The sequence below is a fragment of the Vanacampus margaritifer genome, chromosome 2 (assembly GCF_051991255.1).
Source record: "Vanacampus margaritifer isolate UIUO_Vmar chromosome 2, RoL_Vmar_1.0, whole genome shotgun sequence".
NCBI classification, from domain to species: domain Eukaryota; kingdom Metazoa; phylum Chordata; class Actinopteri; order Syngnathiformes; family Syngnathidae; genus Vanacampus; species Vanacampus margaritifer.
In genome coordinates, this window is record NC_135433.1 from 52,340,154 (window position 1) to 52,357,543 (window position 17,390).

The 17,390-nt window shown below is 43.0% G+C and overlaps 1 long non-coding RNA gene across 2 annotated transcripts; it reads left to right on the forward strand.

Annotated features, from left to right (window-relative positions):
• Positions 1–5: 5 nt before the first annotated feature.
• LOC144042970 (uncharacterized) lies at positions 6–16,790 on the forward strand. Of its 2 annotated transcripts, none has more exons than XR_013291026.1 (3): positions 6–426; positions 5,904–6,271; positions 16,204–16,790. It is a non-coding gene; the product is annotated as an uncharacterized LOC144042970 (long non-coding RNA). The 2 variants fall into 2 exon arrangements; XR_013291027.1 differs by lacking the exon at positions 6–426 and adding an exon at positions 604–679.
• Positions 16,791–17,390: the final 600 nt, after the last annotated feature.

The window sequence follows — 17,390 nt, forward strand, 5'->3', positions numbered from 1 at the left end:
AACAACCACTATTTCTTCACTGTTTGACTGGGTTGTAAGTTTCGTGAATGTCGTCTATATTAAATGAGATTTAAGAGCGTGCTAGATGTTGGAAAAAATAGGTTTAAATCCGAACATGGTGAAAAAGAAATAGCAACGTTTTGTCTTTGATACTTCTGGTTAAGAGCCCGCACGTTAAATTCCGGTTGTTAACATTTTAGGACAAGCGTCAGGTTGTGTATTCACGTGTCAGCGTTCACCTACAACGTCACAATGTTGAAATATTTGGTAAAGAAGCGACTGATTGTAGCCGCCGACGAAATCTTCGGACTGTTTGAAACGGCAACCGTGTCGTACAAGGAGCAACTTTGTCGTGCGAGAGAGGAGACCGAGCGACACCGACAAGTGGAAATGTTTGCAAGACTCAAGTTGTCATACGCATGGAAGGTCTGTTCACTAAACTTTCACTTAACATTTACAGACGTTTATAATGGTGTGAAAAAAATACACTATTTGACTGTATGCACACAGCACCTCGCCGCATCCGATGTAATGATGCACCGAAATTTCCGGTGTCTGGGAAACTTTAGCTGTAGGTCTAATCTGTACGAGATGGAGGAGTAAGATGGCCGCCCCGTGGTTTCAACGGCTTGCACGGGCGTGTAAGGGCTATCTATCGGTTATCCAATAATGTATACAGGTCAGTGAATGTAACCCACTCCAAAAGAACAGGGTCCGCTCCTGATCACTGACTACCAGAATTTTAAAACTACTAACTTCATCTCCGTATTCCGTGAGCCGTCAAAATGACGGCATGAGGTCTGGCAATGACTTAATCGCCTAAAATGATTATCCCTTTGAGTAGCTCGTAAAGGCATTCAGTTTATTCAAATTCTGTTGTGAGTTATCTTTTAAAAGGGGTTCCGGTGCGTGCTTAAACGGTTCTTAAATCGGTACCTAAAAAATACAAAACTGCAATTTTTTTTTGTCAAAAACATTTTCACGGTTAAATTTAAATAAATAAAGGTGAAAGGAGTCACTGTGGTAACTTGCAAGCCAGAAATAAAGATATTAACGATACTATCAAAATAGTTTAGAAAATACACCTAACTCTTCAGGCTACTAGTAGTAGCCCATTCAGAATAACAGCTCACGACAACATTTAACAAAATGTAGGGATGCACCATAATATCTGTGGCCGATAATTATTAGCCATTATCGACCAGTTTGACGTCAAACAGATAAACCAGATACAGTGGTACCTCGGAGTTTGAACATAATTCGTTCCTGCGAAGTGTTCAAAGTCCGAATTGTTCAACCTCCGAAACATTTTTTCCCATAGGAAACAATCTAAATGCAATGAATCAGTTCCCAAACTCCAAAAACAATCTTGAGCTAACCTTTCTGTTGTGTCCCTGTGAACATTTTACATACAAAATAAATTACTTTTGAATTTCACATAAAGCGTAAAGTGAGCACCAAGTGGAAGTATACAGAGCCACGTACACGTTTGTCACACACATGTTGTTGAATGGCAACAGTGTTTGCTAAAAAGTTTAGCTAACTGAAGTTAACTAATATGCAAGATTTGTGATTGGCATTGAATGGTGAGCGCGTTAGTTTGCAGTGAATGTCCCTGGTTTTCTGTGAATGGTTGTACATTTACAAGTGGTTATAAGTAACACAAATGTGCACATTTAAGCCACTGCGTGGTCGCAACGCCTCGTCGAGACCACTTAGCGGCCGGTTAGCATCACAAAGTCGCGTCAACGAGCTGGTGAGTGGCCAGTCACGGCAAATTGACCACCGTGGATTGTATCTTGACAAAACAATACCGCTTCAGTATTATCCAACCACTGTCTGCTTTATCATGTGACTTCTTGTAAGAAAATAACTTCCACACGACAAATGTCGCTCCCACTTTAGGCATTAAACTATGGCACATCTCTAATTAAAAGGATAGGAAGGAAGGCTAAATCAAAATGTTAAACTTAATCTTTCACGTTTGCAGTTGGGTCACACACCGTTGGGACCAATCCATTAAACGAGTTGCAAATCCAGCTCTGAACAGGCTTTCATTAACAAAACAGTCCTTCAAGAAATGCTGTCGGTACACGTCCTTCAAAAAAAAAAAAAAATCCACTGTCTTCTCAAAGACTTGGGTGAAGGAAGCAACCATTTTTTCCTGATTGTTGTTTCCCCTCTCCACGGAGCGTTTGCAAGCAGGGGGGCAGGAGGAGGAGCAGCCAGCTTCTCAAATTTCTCAAACTTTTACCAGAGGCGGTGCCACTAACCTGAGGGGGCGGGGTCAAGTGCACTTCCGTGTCTTGTTGACGTCACCAAGTCACGGAAGTTTAATCTGCCCACACACATTTTAGAGATGAGAAAGATAAAGAAGTCGCGGACGGACTTTTTTCATACTTGTTTGGATTAGAAAACCCCACTAAAGTGCATTTTCATACTATGGGTCCTTTAAAGGTTATTAACTCTTTGACTGCCAGACGTTTTCAGAAAAGGGATGCCGTGGGTGCCAGCCGATTTAAGCATTTTGACTGATCTTTCAAGGTCCACAGAAAATTTTGTGTTTGGACTATGGAAACACACATACAGTACTACCAAATGAAAGATTGGACTCTCATCTTTCATCAGAAAAAAAGTTTGTTTCTACCTTATTCCGTTTTTCAGTAATCAACAATAGAAAATGGTTAGTTTCACCCAAATGCTCTGTTTTGAAACAAAAAACGGAGAAATCAAGCTTTTTGTGAAACGATATTATTTCATGCACTCTAGTGAATTTGACACCTTTTTTTTTCCATGAATGATGCCACAAACACCTAAACAGTGCTTTACTTCTGTAAAACACTACCAACAATGAAAAAGTGTTTTTTGATAGCAAAATACGTTTATTTACATTCAACAGTGTAACAATTTGACAAAACAATTTGGCAAACTATTTACAAATGTGTGCAACTGTGGTACTATTTACAATTGTGTGGATGTTTCAAATACAGTTTTTCTTTTTGTAACACTCCCCTGCGTGCAAGGCGACGCAGCAGGATTTGCACAACAGATTAGTTTCACTGCGATTGCAGACGCTACACTTTTTTGCTGGCTTTTTTTTCCCGGGGAATAGCAAGTATATACTGCAGTGTGTGTTTGGCCATGTTGCCATCAAGTCTACTCTCAGGATCATGATACGGTGACGTTACGGTGGTGTTACGTCTGGCTACCTCATGTCCTTCAGTTCCTATACTGGGTGGTAAGAGATGTTCTGATCCATCGTATCCACTCCATTCATGGTGGCATCGTAGTCCAGAACCAGTGTCTTCTCCGTGATCAGACTGTACCCACTCCTCCGATGAATATGCATTGGACTCGGGGTACTCTTTGTCGTCTGATTGAACGTCCGTCTGTGCAGAAGTGCTCGGTTGTGCTCCGCGTTTTCCGGCGTTAGCATCGCTAGCCGGTGAGGCTTTATGACGTGATCATAGCCGCCGCGTCAACGCTTCCAACTTCGACGTCAACCTCGGAGTCACCATCATCATCATCGATGTACTCTTTAGCACTGGTTGATGCTTCTCTTCTTGGAAAAAAACGATCAAGCATGAGCTGCTTGCCACCGGTCGCCATTTTCGCTTTCTCAGCTATTATCCCCTCAACACTCTAGCTCCGCCTCACGTCTTCTCCTACTGACGCCTACCCGATCTTGTCCAAAGAGAGTCATCGCTGCCATCTAGGGGCCAAAAATAGTCATTCTACTACCTAGATCTGCTTGATACTTTCAGCACAGCTGGCCAAGGCTTTCCTCCACCCATTTCCCAAAAAAACTTGGTGAACGTCTTTTAACGTCTTTGGCGCTCCTCCGTAGGATTTTACTAAACGTTATTTAACGTTTTTGGCAGTCAAAGAGTTAATTAAGGTAATTATTAATTCTTTGATAATTTGGAGTTTAAAAGTCTCTGACTTGTGTTGAGCCAAAAGAGGGACGGCCTTGTCACCCCCTTGTGACGGACACGTCCCGCAACTTTTAAACAGCAGGCGCGAACCTCGTTCAGCACTCTTGTTCCGGCCCTCTCATTCCTGCTTCCCCCTTTTTCCCCTTTTTCAACTCGTCTGGCCCAGAACTGGCAAAAGGACTCCCCAGTGCTGTGCCACGTTTTTCAACCACGTGGCATCTTTGTTCCCTGAACGACCAAGTGTCTCGGACTTGGCGATCGCACTGAACCGCCGCTGTGCTCCAAGCCCCGGCGCGAACCACCTGCCAGACAGACTTTCTGCTCTTTTTTTTTTTCTTTTTCTTTTTTTCCTTTTTGTGTTTTTCGTCCCACCTCGGTGGCATAAAGTCGCCGACAAAATTTTCTGCGACCACAATTTGGACTCTGGCAGCGCGCACTCCCCATGAGTCAACCCGTACCTGCTCCATCCTCCGAGTGTCCCGTCCCGTCGCGGCGCAAGCTGGTTCAACGGCTGGTCTCCCTCGGGACGCAAGCATGCAGCAGAGCTCGGCCTCAGCAGCTGGATTTGGGCAGCTGAGACGCGGACCTCCTCGCGCGCTGAGAGTACAACTCTGACTAAAGCCCCCAACCTCGCCTGAAAGTGCCATCCACCTTGAGCTGCACTGCCCCTCATCTGCCGAGAGCCCCAAGCTGTGTCGCACCTCATCTAACTGTGTAATGTTTAAAAAAAAATTCCCTTGCCTTTTTGGGAGCATTTTTTTTTTCAATCGACCTTCCCTCCACTAGCTCGATTCAACTCATTCCAGTAAGTTGCACGTCTTATAGCCAATTTGACATATCGCTGGTGCAACTTCCATTTCGAATATCTCACAGATTTGGCGAGTCAAACCTTTCCTTTCTACCTCGTTAAATTGCTCCTTTCTTATTTTTATTAGCTTCATTTTATTCCTTTTCTTTTCACCGTATAATAGTTAGGTTGGCAGTGTTTTGATTCTGTATGTGTAACCGTAGTGAATAAATGCATGTTTTTCTAAATTTAGTTTTAGAAAGGGCTCAGCAATATTTCCAGAAAACATTGTGGGTGAACACTATCCGCCGTGTCAGCCGCCGTTGCCAGTTGAAACTCTATAGTACAAAAAAGCCATTTCTAAAGCAGACCGAGTTATCAGCAGTCAGTTTATAAGCCTGCATCTGTGATCGTATAGGGTTGCATGAGTGTGTGTGTGGCATGGGCAGACCACCAGCAACACCAATTACAACTTCATGGCTGCATAGGAAAAGGATCCAGGTATTGAAATGGCCAGCCTGCAGTCCACTTATTTCAATTCTAGAGCACATTTGGCGCATCATAAAGGGGAAGGTGCATCAAAGAAAGCCCAAGACAGTTGAACAGTTAAAGAGACGCGTGTTAGACAAGAATGGGACAGCATTCCTATTTCTAAATTTGAGAAACTTGTCTCCTCGATCCCCAGACGTTTGGAGACTGTTGTAAGAAGAAGAGGGGATGCCTCACAGTGGTGAAAATGACCTTGTCCCAACTTTTTTGAGATTTGTTGACACCAAGGAATTTAAAAACAACAGTTTTCCCTTAAAATTATACATTTTCTCAATTAAACTTTTGACCTGTTCTCTATGTTCTATTCTGAATAAAATATTAAATTTTGGCACTGCCACATAATTGCATTCAGTTTTTATTCATAATTTATATAGTGTCCCAACTTTTTGGGAATTGGGTTTGTATATAAGCAATGTGTCGACTTGAAATCCTCCCACAGAGTCAGTTCGATTTTGGACCTTGGTCTTGAGGTTTACTTCGGACTTGCACAAAAGTAACTTAGTCCCACCTAATCCAGTTAAACGTGACAGTATTTCTGTTTGAAAAACATAATTTTGACCAGTCTGACTTCATACCACAGATCATATTCGGCCCATGTGAGCTGACATGTTTGTTTTGCTCGCATCCTGTAGATGTCCAGACGCTGATTGCTCATCATGCTCATCACCCTCAGCTACATGAGCATCCACAGCACACGGCAAAAGGAAGAGGAGGCCAGTGCGATTATGTTGCCAATGGCTGGCGACTCTGTGCAGGAGTGATAAGAGGAACCAGCCGAGCCTCGCAGTCCCAGTGGAGACAAGCGTGGAGACAAGCGTGGAGAACCAGTGCCAGAAGACCTCCAAGCTCCACTTGCACAAAGTGACGACATAGAAGAAAACGGTGCTTTGAGGAGCAACACAGACCGCGAAGGTGACGGCAGACCATCGAATTGCAACAAAAAGAAGACAAATCTTGGAAAAAAAGAAAACATCACAAAAAGGAAAGAAATTGCCAGCATGTAAGAATTTTTTTTTTTTTTTAAAAGTGCTCAAAATGAGAATAGAACAAGGCACGTGAAGTTACGTTAAGTTTTAATTTTATTTTGCAATTTAGAACCTCCCTGCTCTTATTTTAATGCATTAAATGGATGTATTTTTAATAGGCAAGGAAAGGCTTTCATACAGCACATTTTATCCATAAGTTAACTCGATGTGCTTCACATAATTAAAATTGAAACATTTCAAATAATTTACCGGACTTTCACGACTATAAGGCGCACTTTAAAGTCTTAAATTTTCTCAAAAATCGACGGTGCACCTAATAGTAAGGTGTGCCAAAATCTGACTGACTGTGTGAGAGGACTTCCCGCACACATTGCTTATATACAAGGTGGACCTGACTGAGGACAGACATGAGAGCACGTAAGAGTCAACTCCTCTCCCTCTCACCCTGCCCCACCCCCCAACCCCCACGTGTTTGCTCTGCCAATCGTGGCTTGTTGTGTTCAAACTTATGCCATGACCTAAAGCATGCATGTTCAGTGAGCATGTGTCCACATTTTTTTGTGTGTGCTTGTTTCAAAGCTTAACAAGCCACTTACAAGTTAATTGTTTGATTGACCCCCCCCCCCCCCAAAAAAAAAAAAAAAAAACAGAGCGGTCTGCTCGGCAGGGAGTGAGGGAGATGGAACATACCAAATGCAAAGGGCTGTCCGGGCCAAACTACTACATACAGTAGTGCAGAGGTCCCCAACCCTGGTCCTCAGGGACCGGTATTGTTAGATATTATTAACATTTAAATTCTTTATTTCATATATTAACCATTGTTATACATTATTAACATTTTAATTCTTTATATTAACCATGTCGAAATGTTTTGTAGAAGTGAGGTAGTGTTGAACTCAGTATAATTTGACCTTAAGCTGGAACATATTGTTTGGTCTAAAAAATTATTTCTCAGTGTTCTGTGCGAAAACACATTTAGTCCTTGAGAACAGAATCTGCTTCGAACACACACCCCTGACTCTGTTTGCGCCATCGCTCACGGAAATGTACCCAGAGAGTATGTTTTGTCTACAAATGAAAGAGAGGCGGTCTGTTTAACTATAAGAAGCCATTTTCCACGCGGAAGAGACACATTCGGCACTCTGAAATTCCACCTGTTACGTGATGTTTGGAGTCTGTCACTATGGCCAGAGATCTCTGTTTTTTTATTAAATCATTTTTGCAAAGGTGTTTTTTCTTACATTAAATCTGCCTTCAAATTTTTGGAACACGCAAAGAGGACAAATAAATTTATTCCTCTTCAGTATCCAGCCTGTTTTCCATGCCTCCCACAGCCAACACAGGTGATTCATATCATCAGCTAATCAGCAATCTCTGGAGAAGGCTGATAATGATCTCCACCTGTGTTGGCTGTGGGAGACATGGAAAACAGGCTGGATACCGGTCCCTGAGGATCAGGGTTGAGGACCACTGCAGTAGTGTATTGTTTTCTTTTTTCCTTTTTTAAATGCTTTATTGAACAACGTGCACTTACAGCAACATAAATCGCAAAAGTCACTTTGAAATAGTCTATACACAGTGTAGCTTAACAGATCACACCACATACTAAAGACACCAGATTGTTTTTTCCCACGCATCACCTTTCCTTCCTTATCTCCGTGACTCAAATGCGCACATCTCTCAGCCATTGTGAAAAATAAAGTTCGGCAAATCAACGTAGAGCTTGCTATCATTCCAGGAGGCTGGCGAACACAGTTTTACCAAGGCTACGAGGCAGCACCGTGCAAGTTATGCCACAATTTGTCAATGGATCGTGAATGGTTGGGCGAACGCAAAAGCCGGCATCATTTCTGAGGACACGACGAGACTGACTAACAATGAGACGGTGTGTTTGATGGAGAACTTGACCAGTTGTTTGTTTTTGATACAGAAGATCATGAGCAGGGGCGTGCACAGAGATTTTGGGGGGCAAGTGCTCCGGGGGGAAAAAGGGCACTTTTGTGCACAAGGAATATACCTTACTGACAATTCCGAGATGAGGTCACAAGTCAAGATGGCCGTCAATTTGCTGAACGAATTTGCTCATTGAAAATCGTTGGACTTTGGATTGTTGTAATTTGATTTGTGAGGATTATTTTGATTTCAAAATGTAATGAGATGTTTGCATAATAGTCACAGAAAAAAGCATTACAATCTGCCGTTTGTTTTCACCGTATAAAGGAAGCATTTGCATTGTGTTGCATTGGGGACATATCAGAAATGCCCGGATGTTCGGAAATGTCAATAGAAGTTTTTAAATAAACATTACACACACATAATAATAATTACTAATACCCCACTACAAACCCAATTCCCAAAAAGTTGGGATATTATACAAATTGTGAATAAAAACTGAACGCAATCATGTGAAAGTGCCAAATTTCAATATTTTGTTCAAAATATAACATAGACGACAGGTCAAAAGTTGAAACTGAGAAAATGTATTATTTTAAGGGAAAAATATGTTGATTGTAAATTTCATGGTGCCAACAAATCTCAAAAAAGCTGGAACAGGTAGCAATAAGAGGCTGGAAAAGTCAATTGCAAACCAGCTGGAAGAACAGTTACCACTTATGAGGTCCACTGGCAACTTGATTGGAGTATAAAAAGAGCTTCTCGGAGTGGCAGTGTCTCTCAGAAGCCAAGATGGGTATATAGAATCACCAATTCCTCCAATGTTGCGCAGAAAGATAGTGGAGAAATATCATAAAGGTGTTTACCAGGGAAAAATAGCAAAAAGGTTGAAATAATCATCATCTACAGTGCATAACATCATCCAAAAATTCAGAGAATCTGGAACAATCTCTGTGTGTAAGGCTCAAGGTCGAAAAATCCTACTGGATGCCCATGATCTTCGGGCCCTTAAAAGGCACTGCACCGCAAAAAGGAATGCTTACTGTAAGGGAAATCACAGAAAGGGCTCAGCAATACTTCCAGAAAATATTGTGGGTGAACACAATCCACCGTGCCAGCCGCCATTGCCAGATGGAACTTTACAGTACAAAGAAGAAGCCATTTCTAAAGCAGACCAAGAAGCGCAGGCGTTTCTCTGGGCCGTACTGACTAAAGAGGACAAGGACAACCCAAATTGTTATCAGCACTCAGTTTATAAGCCTGCATCTGTGATGATATAGGGTTGCATGAGTGCGTGTGGCATGGGCAGCTTCCACATCTGGAAAGGCATCGTCAGTGCAGAAAGGTATATTCAGATTGGAGAACAACATATGCTCCCATCCAGGCATGATCACTTTCAGAGAAGATCTTGCATTTCTCAACACGATAATGCCAGACCAACAGCAACACCAATTACAACATCATGGCTGCGTAGGAAAAGGATCCGGGTATTGAAATGGCCAACCTGCAGTCCACTTCGTTCAATTGTAGAGCACATTTGGCGCATCATAAAGGGGAAGGTGCAACAAAGAAATCCCGTTGAACAGTTAGAGAGGCGCGTGTTAGACAAAAATGGGACAGCATTCCCATTTCTAAACTTGTCTCCTCGATCCCCAGACGTTTGCAGACTGTTGTAAGAAGAAGAGGGGATGCCTCACAGTGGTGAAAATGGCCTTGTCCAAACTTTTTTGAGATTTGTTGACACCATGGAATTTAAAATCAACATAGTTTTCCCTTAAAATGATACATTTTCTCAGTTTAAACTTTTGACCTGTTCTCTATGTTATATTCTGAATAAAATATAAAAAATTGACACTTCCACATTATTGCATTCAGTTTTTATTCACAATTTGTATAGTGTCCCAACTTTTTGGGAATTGGGTTTGTAGTTTTAATAACATCCTATTAGGGCAACATCATTGCAAGACTTGCATATAAGTAACTTACAGTTATGGTTTGTACTAAATAATAGCTAATAATAGCTTCATGCCTGCTGATTTTAGTAGAAACTACTTTAAAAAAGATTTTTCAATACAATTAACCTTAAGGAGCAAATCAATATTAAATGGGATCTTAAAAAGGTGCTTTACTCTAGTTAACATGACTCTCTCTGGCCTTGACTCTGAGTCTGACCTTTCATGCATCTTTGATTTCATCCAAGAGAGCCGAGAGATGCTTCCCTTATCTGCTTGTTGTAGCTCCTTTTCTTTTCCTCTTTTCAGCCTCTCCTTTTTAGGCATTATGCTACAATTACTATATAAATCGACCAATTGTAACCAAACAGACTAATGACATGAGAATGAATAAGACTAACTGTTGTCATTACAAGAAGGAAAAAGGTTGTTTTTTTTTTTTTTTACAAGAAATTGACAATTCCATACATCCGGGCATTTCTGGTATTTCCACAATGCAACTTCAATCACCAATGACGTATTGGATTGTTTTTGCCTGTGACTACTAGCATAATAGAAACCAGACACAAACAAAAGTTCATCACATTTTCAAGTCAAATGAATCCCCACAAATCAAATTACAATGATCCAAAGTCTAATGCTTTTCAATGCACGGATCACAGAGAGCTTCCTTTCACCGTCATGAGTCTTACTAGGTGGTGCTTATCATGTTGTCTATTATTGAATTAGCATATAGCATTTTAAACTAGGTGGCTAATATCCGCTATTTTATGCTCAGTTGTTTGTGCTGTATGAGACATGCTACTTCACAACAAAATGATTATAGGTAGGAAATAGAGGGCAAACAAACAATACAATTTCACTGGATTCATAACACAGTTACCTGGCTGGGGTGGAGCAGCAGGGGAAGGAGATGCGTTTGTGTGTGTGTATCCCACACCGCAACCGTGGGTAATTAGCGTTTACGTGACAAAGGAAGCGAGCAAGCGAGAGAGCTAGGTCTGGTTTCCAAAAGGCACTTTTTTGAACGAGGGCAGAGGGGTAAGGATGCCTTTTTTTAAAACATGCGCTAGCACTAGCATATGTTTTAGCATAATAGCATGCTACCTGTATGTTTGACCGTACATGCGCCCAATAGAGTTCCTTTTAATCAGTGGGTGTTTAATCAGTGGCCTTTCAACACTAGACACCCTCATTAAAGGTGGCCAGCTAAAGGGTTATCACGCCTGAGTTTGTGTCTTATACCTAATCATAAGAGTTACCTGGTTTTAAAAGGTGGGGGATGGTGTTAGCGAGCGGACAGTACCGCCGCTCTTTTGAGCATAGTCAGGATCCTTCTGCTTTGTCCATATCCACCTGTTGCTTCAGAGATTGATCTTATTGTCTGCCGCAGAGCCTGTCCATGAATCCCAAGGAGCTTCAACAGGCTAATGGTGGAAGAAGCCACAAACCCTCTGCATCCCACTTCAGCCGAATAGACTTTTGTATTCCATCCTTGCTGCTGAGCGTCTGCTGCCAGGTCTGTGAAGCGCGGTTTCTTGCGCTTCTGGGCCTCTTGCGTTGCATTCTCCCATGAGACAGAGACATCTATGATGAACCCCGTCTTCAGTGAAAAGGACCAGAGTACCATGTCTGGCCGTAAGGTGGTAGCTACAATCTCGGATGGGAAGATTAACTGTTGGCCAATATTGACAAGTAGCTTCCAGTCTCTGGCCATGGCTAGTTGTCTACCTTCTGGTTTAGCAGATGGATGGTTGGGCTTTTTCTGTCCTTCTCGGATGAATGTTGGTGCTATGATAGAATTAGTCTTTCTCAGGGGCAGGGAGTTGATGGTATTTTTCTTGCTTTCAATAGCTGCTGCCAGACTCTTGAGGACCTGGTTGTGCCTCCAGGTGTAGTGGCCTTGTGTGAGGCTGGTCCTACAACCGGTCATGATGTGTTGCAGAGTTGCTGGAGATGAGCAGGGGGCGCAGGTTGGGTCTTCACCACACCACTCGTGGAGTTTTTTTGGAGATGGGAACACATCATAAGTTGCTCTGATGATGAAGCTGATGTAGCTTGTGTCCATTTCCCAGAGCTCTCTTCAGCTGAGTTTTCTTTTTTCCAGGCCCTCCCACCTCATCCATTGTGCTTGTTTGGCAAGCGAGACAGCCTTGGCGCTTCTTTCCACCTCCTCCTGACGGCGCACCTCTTCCACCATTTTTCTCCTCTCTGATGTTGAGGCCTTACGCCAAGTTGGTTTACTTGAAGCAAGGCCAAGGCCCCCTATTCCCTGGTGGACAAACCCCACAATGTCATTGTGCCTCAGGGCCAATGTAGCTTGCAGCACTGCACTGGATGGTGACCATTTTCGTCCAGTTACCAGGGGTGATTCAACATTACTGATGGTCTGGTCTCTAAAATCCTTCAAGGTCATCTGGAGTTTTAGGGTGCACTCACACTAGGGCCATTGTAACGTGCCCAAGCAACCAAGTCCGGATTCTATAGGTAGTATGAGCGCAATCAATCTGCGTCTGAGTACGGTTCGGATCCCCAGTTTGGCGCGATTGGGAGAGGTGGGCCAGAAAACGGTACGGTTGGCCACACATGCGCACAGCTGCAGCGAGTAGTTGCAGCGCGAAATGCAACCATGACGTCACGTGCGTACGTACGTACGTATGTACGTGCGATATATATAGCGAGCAACCATTCGGGCAGCACGCCTGACTGTGAAACGGCGTCTCACACAGTCTATCAATGCAGAAATTTGGGAGAGTTGACGATTTAGCAGAGAAGTGACAAAAAAAACATTAACGTTAATGCAACCGTGTTGTCGAGTTCGCTCTCCATAGCGCTGAGCCGTCTATACAACAGTCCCCCCTATGATGACGTCTTCTTCTTGCGTGAATCAACGTGATGACGTATACTGTATTTCGGATGCGGTTTGGTTAGAGTAATGTGAGTGGGGACCAGAGGGGTGCAGGCGAGGGGGGGCAATCAGGCTTCATTACGGTACGGAAGAAATGGCCCTAGTGTGAGTGCGCCCTTACTTTAGTCCACTTGTACTCTTCGGTTAGGCTTGTTTTAAGTTGTTCAAGGACACCTTTGCCGTAGAAGTTGCTGTTAGTCAGACAGCGTGGGACCCCAAGACATTTTTTAATGTATGAGGTCATTGTTCGCTCCATCTTCTCCACAGTTGTTATTGGGACCTCATAGATAGGGAGAGGCTACAATACTCGATGGAGAATTACAAATTGTAAGCACCAGAGCTTTGAGTTTTCTTGGCAATAGTCTCTTATTGTTTTCCAGACCGTTGGCGATGTCCTTCCTTAGTTGTTGTATTTGGTCCTTGTCCCTGAGACTTGCCTTGTACCACCTGCCTAGGCTTTTTAACGCGTTGCTCAGACACTTCATTGTCATTCATGTCCTCTTCCAACTGTCATTTTTTGCAAGATTTCACTCAAGTTGGGATTGAATTCATCACGCTACAACTGTGTGTGTGTGTGTGCCTTTGTCTTTGCTACATTGTGGGGCCCATACACCAGGGGTGGGCAAACTTTTTGACTTGCGGGCCACAATGGGTTTGAAATTTTGACAGATGGGCCGGACCAGGAGCATTTGGACCTCATAGCACAGTAAAAACACACCGATAAATGTACAACTCAATTTACTTATAGTGTGCACTTAGGACTGCGTTTTTCAAATGTGCAAAATCCACATATTTAAAACAGCTTTTCCAATAGCTTCATTTTTATTGTTTTAGCTCAACTTTTGCTGTGTTTTTATGCTTTGTAAAGTGACCTTGGGTGTTCTGAAAGGTGCTGTTTTTAAATGAAATGTATTATTATTATGATTATTATAAAATAGCCCTAATCCAGGTAGTACGTTTGCCTCAATGAATATGCAAGATGCGGCATTTACACACTATTTGGCAAAGCGGGAGGAGAAATGTAAATAGATTATAATAGCACATACACTGTGATCTGTCAAACCTGGTGACTGCATCTATTATTAATAGATTTCAATTCAAGGCGTAAAGTTAAAGAATTTTTTTCCATTGGCCCACCCATTTTTAACCCGGGCCCACAGTACGTGTGACACATGCGGCTGCATGATAGCCGCTGCTGCCTGTCACGGACTGAGGACAAAGCGCGTACATCCAATCCATCTCTGACCACTTTTCCATCTCCGTGGGGGACGCATAGCACACGGTGTTTGTGCAGCAGCTCAAAAAGAAGCCAAAAGCCAACGAGGAAACGCTCATAGAAGTGCTCGACGCACGCCCCGGGGATGTCTTCATCAATATCAACAGTCTCCTGCATGCGCGCTCCTCACCTCACCCATGACAACATGTAGAAAGACTATCTTCAGCTGTCAAAAGGATCAAAACACGCAACAGTGCCACAATGTTGACTGATAGACTGAACTCTTTGTCCCTGCTTTCTTTCAAAAAAGAATTGACCGATTCTCTAGACTATCAGGACATTATTGCTGTGTTCAACACAAAACCGTGCCGTCTCCTGCTGTAAATGTCCAAATCCAGGAAGAATTGTATTTTTGGAATCAGTTATCTTGAGTTAAGCTTACTGCCATTCTCCCGTTTATTTTAATAAATTGCAAACGTTGTTATGAATGTACCCTGCGTATCTTTCTGTCCCCTTTCTGTGCGTAAACGAGCTTATCAGTGAGACCCCGACCCAGTGATCATATTTTCCGGGTGTGTAGAAGTTATATAGTCTAGTATAGTCTTTGGTATGACCCGGCCGGGAATTGAACCCAGGACCTCCCAGTCTCAGGGCGGACACTCTAACTATTCGGCCACTGAGCTGAAAAAAAAAAAAAAGATTTTTTTTTCTAGCCTTAATGGATAAGTTCGGCGGGCCGGATTGAAACGCATAACGGGCCGTATTTGGCCCGCGGGCCGGGGTTTGCCCATGTCTGCCATACACGCATGTTTTTCCCAGGTTTAACTACCATTGTGGGGACCGACTTGAAATTGTGGGGACATTTTGGTGGTCCCCACAAGTTCAGACCTCTTTTTGAGGGTCAAGACTAGGTTTTGGAGTTTTAAGTTTGAATTGGGTTATGGTTGAGGTTAGGGTAAGGAATGAGGGTAGGCAATAATTTTTGATGGTTAGGGGAAGGGGCTAGGAAATGCATCATGTCAATGAGATCTCTCCACGATGATACAAAGACAAGTGTAGGTGTGTGTGTTCGTGTGTGTGCACTGTGGCATGCCGCTGATTTGTGAACTTAAAAGCCCTTAAAAAAAAACGCAGCTTTGACGATCTCGAAACCGCACTGTCTTTTACATTTTGGAAGGTCAGTATCCGGCTTGAAATCAGGAGGTTGAATAGGCGGGATGTGTCGTTGTGCCTTTTTTCGTCACAGTAGACCCTTTGTAAATGTTATTCCAGTTCCTGCTTTGGAGTTTTTAGGGTTCCGCTTTTTTCGTTAGTGAACAGGTCATTCACAAACTTGAAGGGTTTTTGTAGAACCGTGTTCTTGTATGTTCCTTCTCTTACGACATTTCCTCAAGTTCTCATTTTTTGCAACGTTGTCAACTGGTATTTGATGTCCCCCCTGGAGCAGCCTTCCTCCACTGCTTTCTTAGCTGCCTTCTCTCTCACTCTTTATAGTGAGTCATGAGTCTGTGTGCAATGTATGGAATCTGTCAGTCTGTATATTTTTTTGAGGCTTTGCTTCATAAAGCACTTGATGCAAATGCGGAAACGAAGCACTTGATGCAAATGCGGAAACATTCCCCGTGGTGATGGGCCGATGTTACGTTAGATTTAATTATAACGTCCAATATGTAAAGTGGCTCTGGTTGCTGCCTTTGGTAACAGGGTACATAGGATTGATTCATTGTCATGGCAGATGTTTTAGGAGTCAACATGGGTCTGAGAAGAGTTGAATGTCTACTCCTGTAGTGTTAACTCTGCTTAGTGAGTTAAAGACGTACTCTCTCCCAGTGTGAACTATTTTCACGCTATCTTAAAAGTGCTGATTTAACTCTGGAAAGTGTGGCGCTATATAAACTCTGAAAAACTGTTACAATCAACTCTGAGTGTCACTGCTCTTTTTGCTGGGAAGTAACAAAATTGACTTCTGTCCTTCAGGCATCCAGCAGCTGGTAGGCCGTCAAGAACTTCCCCCTGAGCCGCATGGGGAGAGCTCCATTTTGGGGCAAAAGTCTCCACAAACCACCCATGTTAAAATGGAAGAAAGGGATCCACAGCCCCCCTTCATCAAGGAGGAAGCTGCAGCGCCACAGTTCCTCTATGTTGAAGAGGAAGAGGCTGAAGTGGGGACGTTTCCACTGACGGGTGTTTCTGTGGTGAGTGAAGACCACCAAGACAAACCACCCGAGTGGTCGCAGCTTCATCATGACAGCCCAAGTGTAGACGACTGTGGAGGACCACTACCAGACGGCCTTTTCGCTCCACTGTCTGACAGTGATGACATGGAAGAACATTTGAGGAGCGACACAGACTGTGAAGGTGAAAACGAGCAGTTGAAATGCTCTGAAAAGGAGAACATTGGCTACGAGAAAATGACGCAAATGCAGAAAAAGGTTTTGCCTGCTCAATATGTGGTAAAAGTTGGACAAACAAATCAGTATTGCAGCAACATATGAGAACACATACAGGAGAAAACCCCTTTAGTTGCTCAGTTTGTGGTAAGAAATTCTCTACAAAGCATGTTATGGTCACACACACAGGAGAGAAACCGTTTAGTTGCTCAGTTTGTGGTAGGAGATTCTCTCGAAAGCAAGATGTGATCAGGCACATGAAAACACACACAGGGAGAGAAACCCTTTATTTGCTCAGCCATTGGTAATAAATTCAGTGAGAAACGAAGTATTATCAATCACATGAGAACACACACAGAAGAGAAACACTTTTAAGTGTTCAGTTTGTGCTGTTAGGTCTACTTTGACTGCACACATCAGGATACACTAGGGAGATGTTGTAATGTTTTATAGTTTTCCCCGCCAATACCACCGATGTGTCCGATGCAGACCACATACTGTTTTTTTTTATTTCATAGTTTTGAAGATCTGTAATGTGCCTTGTAAACGTATCCTCCGCCTTTTGCACCATTCTTTGTGAAAAGTACAAATAATTGTTTGTCCCTTACTTTGCTAAAGATCCGGTAGCTAAGGCGTTGGTCTCCCATCCTTCAAAAGATGATGTTTTTCCTCAAAAGAAAGCCGTGAAAATAGTTTTATATTCTCCAGAGTGGTGTCATCTTACCGCCTTGCTGTGCACTTAGTGCGTTTTCAATGGGCTCCAGGTGGCGGAGT